The sequence below is a fragment of the Lathyrus oleraceus genome, chromosome 7, assembly GCF_024323335.1.
Source record: "Lathyrus oleraceus cultivar Zhongwan6 chromosome 7, CAAS_Psat_ZW6_1.0, whole genome shotgun sequence".
In the NCBI taxonomy this organism is placed as follows: domain Eukaryota; kingdom Viridiplantae; phylum Streptophyta; class Magnoliopsida; order Fabales; family Fabaceae; genus Lathyrus; species Lathyrus oleraceus.
The window spans coordinates 76,716,836-76,722,260 of NC_066585.1; positions in this window are offsets into that span (position 1 = coordinate 76,716,836).

Consider the following 5,425-nt stretch of genomic DNA (forward strand, 5'->3'; position numbering starts at 1 on the left):
GGTGTGACACAAATTGTCACACCCTAATTCAAAAACTCATATCTCACAAACCAGCAATGATAAATTCACAAACTCTACACCAAAATCACCATGAGTGTGTCTAGTTTAAGCAAAAAAAATTTGGGAGCCATTGGATAAAGTATCATCATTTCACAAATGTTTTGGCAAAGTGTACAAAAATTGGTCACATGTCACAAACCCTAATAACAATTAAAATCCATTGATCCAAAAATTCTGGAAAAAATATGATTAAAAACTAGAGATTGTGATGAACACAACACAAAAATTCCCATGAAATTTGAGTTAAAATTGAGAGCTCTATGATTTTTTGAAGATAGCCCTGCCAAGTGAAATAAAAATTGCAAAAGAAATTAGATTAATTGGTAATTAAATCCGGCAGTGGCATATGCGTAATTCCTGGGACATTTAAATGAAACGGTGTGCTGCATTTGGGGACGTGGCACGCTGTGATTTGCGCATGGCCATGAAATAGTGCTCCTCTTTAATATATATTTTATAGAAGGCGTTTAAATAACTGAATTGGCATTGCGCCCCAGTGGTAAAACACTTGGTATTTGAAGCTTTGAGCCAAAGGTCTGGGGTTCGAATCCCCCTCGCCCCAGGCCTTTTGGCATTTATTTAATGGCTTGGCTACAGTAAAAAGAAATGCCCAGTATTCATATTGCAGAAAAACATTTACAGTAGCAACGTGTTCAAAACCCAGGTCGAATTTTTTTTCTCCAAATTCAAAAACAGGTATACCAATACGTGCATCTTCCATCACATGTTCACAATCCAACAATAGTTTTCAATGATTTATGCTAACATGAGAGAAACAAACCAAAACACATTCACGTATGAAACTTTGAGACAACATAACTCCACAAATACTCAACCGTTTTCAGTGACTCAAAGCTCATAATGATCAGGATAAAGAGATCTACGCATTACACACCATGATTTTGGAAAAAAGAGGATTCAAAATCTTACTTATTTTTGAAGCAGTTTGTGAAACAGCAATGGTTTGAAGGCTTTGGCTTGAAACAGATGCTTTAACAACTCCCAGGAGGTGAATGGTGAAGCTGTTTTGGCTCAATGATGCTTGAAACACAACAAATCGGAACCTGCCATTGATGAGGCTCTTGAATGCAACAGTCGTGTGTTGGCCTTCCAGCTGGAGAATGGTGGTGAAAATAGGTTCACAATATTGTAGGAATGTTGTTTTAGGCAAGGCAAGGCTTAGTCTCTTTAGAGTTTTTGACAGGTTTTGATAAATGCAAAAAAAATGAAGTTTTTAGAATGAATGAGTTCTGTTCAGACCAAGTGGTTTTGTGTGGCTGCTAGTGATTTCATTTGACAGAAAATCCATCATAAAATCTGCTGCTTTATGTTGTACAAATCATAGTCCATGGATATGTGGGATAGAGTTGGTAAAAGTTGTACTTTTGGCCACATTTCAAGCAACTAGGTGATGGGTTACATGTACTGCATAAAAATGACTTTGTAACATGTCACAAATGCATTTTCAGATCAATTCCCAATGGCCAAAATGATGGAAAAGGTTTATTTTAAAAAGTCAAAATTTCTCTTCATTTGAAATTAATTCAAGTAAGTCAAAAAATGCCATTTTGATTCGTGAAGTTTTGGTACACGAAAGTTACATTTTTGGAAAGAGGGGATCAAATGTGACTTGTAGGAAAAAACCCCACCCAAATTGGCCAAATGGTTTGAGAGATATGGCCTTTTGAAGTTCAAGATTTTGTGAAAATGATTCGATCATAACTTGCCAACCATACATGGGAATTGAGAGTTCTTGGACTTTTTGGAAATGGGAGAACAAGATCTTCAACTTTCATGTTGGGCAAAAATTCATTTGGAGCTTGTATCATGATGTAAGTTTGAGGATCAAGACTTTCCATTTTTGGTAAGTTTCAGTTACAGGTCCAGTTTCCATTTTTGGAAATTTCTGATCTGGCTTCAAATTCTTCCATGATGGTGTTTGACATGATATATGAGGACTATTTGGACATGAATGAGACCTCTCAAACCAATTTCCATCATCAAATCACTGATTAAATGGACAGTTGACCAACAGTTGACTTTTAGGGTTTCTGACTGACTGTGCATTGACTGATGACTTCTGAACATCCAATCCTTGACCAAAACACTTCAAATGGATCCTCAAGTCATGTGAACATGTTGGACCAACCCTAAGGCCTTGGCTCAATGGAATTTGTGCTTGCTTGCTTGACTGACTGATCTCTTGACCAGTTTGACCTAATTTCTTGATTTGCTTGCACTTGAGGCAAATGGGACAATGCAATGCTATGCAGTGGACCATGATATGCTATGACCTAATATGAAAATGTATGTACAATGATAGGTGCAAATTTGAGGTGCTACACAAGTTACCTACAACCGGAAGAAAACACAACATGACATGGCTAAATGAATACATCCGCAATCCAGAATAAACCAGTCCGTTGCAAGTGTAATATAACCTACCATGTTGTCAGTCTACAAGCCACCTTTACCATGCCGTGAGACCTGTAGTTCTGTGGAATACATAACCTCGCAAGCATCATCCATGTCCTGCAGTGCAATAGCATCACGTCACAAACATAACCAAAGGAAATACCTCACAAGACCAAGCATAGCATCACGTTACCAGTGCAATTCAGATCAGCAATAATTTCACATTGTGTTAAGCCAAGTAAACTGCTATAAATTAGTGCCATAAACGCATTTTGAGATTTAGCCTAAAGTACAAGATAGTTACCCAACAATCTGTAACGTTTGAAAGGGAAGCTTTAAGGTTGGATCAGCCTACTTTCTCGCCTTCTTTTGAAATCATGACAGAGCTGTCCATAAGTTCTATCAACCACCCTGTACCAAAAGGAGCAAAACTGCAAAATTCATAACAGTAAAGGAGGTCAATCACAAAGAGTCAATAAGCCAGTAAAACAGGACAATTACTGCAGTGAAAAGTGAAAATAGGTGGTTACTGTAAGATTCGCTACAGACAAAACGGGGAAGTGACTCACATACCTTTGGTCCCCACAAAATCCAGCGAAAAATTCCTCTCTAACGGAATGATTTTGGATAGATTTGACAGCTCATGATTTAAGGATCCTAGGAGAAGGCTCTATAAATAGATGGTGAGAGTCATCGGAAAGGGAACCTAATCCTTGCACCGTTACTCTGCTGAGATTTCCCTCACACCCATTCACCAAAGCTCAATACTCCCAAAGTTCGCTGAAAGTTCATCATTAGAACTTTGAGAAAACTGAGCTGAAGCCACTACAAAGCCAAGATACCCCGAAGTCAGTGAAGGAAAACGAAGAAAGGCGAGAAAAGAAACAGAACGGAGCTTACCGGGGACTTGGAGAGATTTTCGCTCGAAGAGTCAGCGGAGTTCAAGAAGTCGAAAGCTTCAGATTTCCTTCCGTCGGTATTTCTTCTTCCACATTTACTCATTTCATGCTGAAATCTCTGACATGTTTGTTATTCACTCAGTATTGAATCGGTGTTTCGACTTTTACCGTAATGCATAAATAACTTGATATTTGTTGAATGAGTAAGCTTGTTGCGATTCCTGCTTTGAATATACCATCAGATTGAATGTTAGGTTTCAATTTGGGAATTTGGGATTTAGGTTAGGATCGGTGTTCATGTGTGTTAGTGTTAGATTTGTGATGCTCATTAAGTTCGGTTTAGATTCTTTGCGAAATTTGACGCAGAAATGCGTTTTGTTTATTTTGATAAATGGAAACAGGGAGATAAGATGAGAGGCTCGTTTGTTTCTGATATGAGTATTGATTCTAGGTTCAAAAGGATTTTTTTTTTTAACAAGGACTTATAATGTAATTAATAAATTGGGTTTATTTGGTTTTAATATATATATGAATAGTCATTAGTTAGCTAGCTGGCGAATTCAATTGGTTTTCTACCGTTGGGAAGGCCAAGAGGCTTTAACTACTACACGTCTCAAGCGGCTGTACAGCTGCCTTCCATTTGGCATTAAGCGAATAATTTCCGGATTTAAAGTCTATTCATATTCCACCTTCTAGATTGCTATAACTTATTTATTTTTATTTTTAGAAAGTAAAAGAATTTCTATTGGGCCTTAGGGCCCATTGCAAAACTACTTGCTGTTGAGGTCTCCTGTTGGGCTCTTATTGTCCACTATTTTTAGAATTTCACCTCCTTCTCATTTCCCGCACATTAATATTTATTTTACTTAATATGTGCATCATTTCCCAAATATCTCAACTAAAATAATTATGACTAAATAAGGATATTCATTCTTTTGCTTTCGTTTTATTTTTATTTTTATTTATTTCATTAGGATATTATAACTAATCGAATGGTGGATTAAAGGTTAATATCAACAAATAATTTACTTTATTTTCTAAAATAAATTTGATTTTGGTCCAATACCAAATGATCTTTCTCAAAACATATTACTCCTAATTCAACATATTCAATTAATATACTCTCCCAAATTATTTAAATTAATTTTGAATGAAAAGGAGAATAGTAAGCTTCCGCTTTACTATCTCTCGACTATTCGAATAATTGGCGTACGCCATATTGCTCGGATTTTCGTCATTCAATTAAAACCCTAAAAAACTCTATAAAATTAATATATTCCCCAAATTGATTAATTAAATTCTAAAAGTTTTTTAATAATTAATATTTAAATGAAAAGGAGATTAATAAGCTTCCACTTTATTATCTCTCGATTATTCGAATAATTGGCGTACGCCACATTGCTCGAATGTTTGTCATTTAATTAACACCTTAAAAACTCTATAAAATTAAAATTACTTTCTCAAATTAATTATAAATCCTAAAAGCATTATTTAAATTAATTTTGAATGAAAAGGAGAATAGTAAGCTTCCGCTTTATTATCTCTCGATTATTCGAATAATTGGCGTACGCCATATTGCTCGAATTTTCGTCATTTAATTAAAAAACCTTAAAAAAAACTTTTAAAATTAAAGTCATTTCCCCAATTTAATTATTCTAAAAGTCCCTATTTTAAATAATTAATCTTTAAATGAAAAGGAGATTAATGAGCATCCGCTCCATTATCTCTCGATTATTCGAATAATTGGCGTACGCCACATTGCTCGAATCTTCGTCATCAAATTAAAATGTGATCGAATAAACTCGAATCACTTCTTATATCAAATCCAATTTTACAAAATAAACTATATAACTTAAACCTCAATTAGAGAATGAGAGGCGTACGCCTCACCATTCCTTGATTATTTGAATAATTGGCGTACGCCACATTGCTCAAATCATCGACTCTTCAAAACATCTCAAAACAAATCAAACTAATTTCTCGCCCCCGCGCGATCGAAACCAAACAAAACACCCAACACACATCAATTCAACTTGTCACCCCCGTGTGAC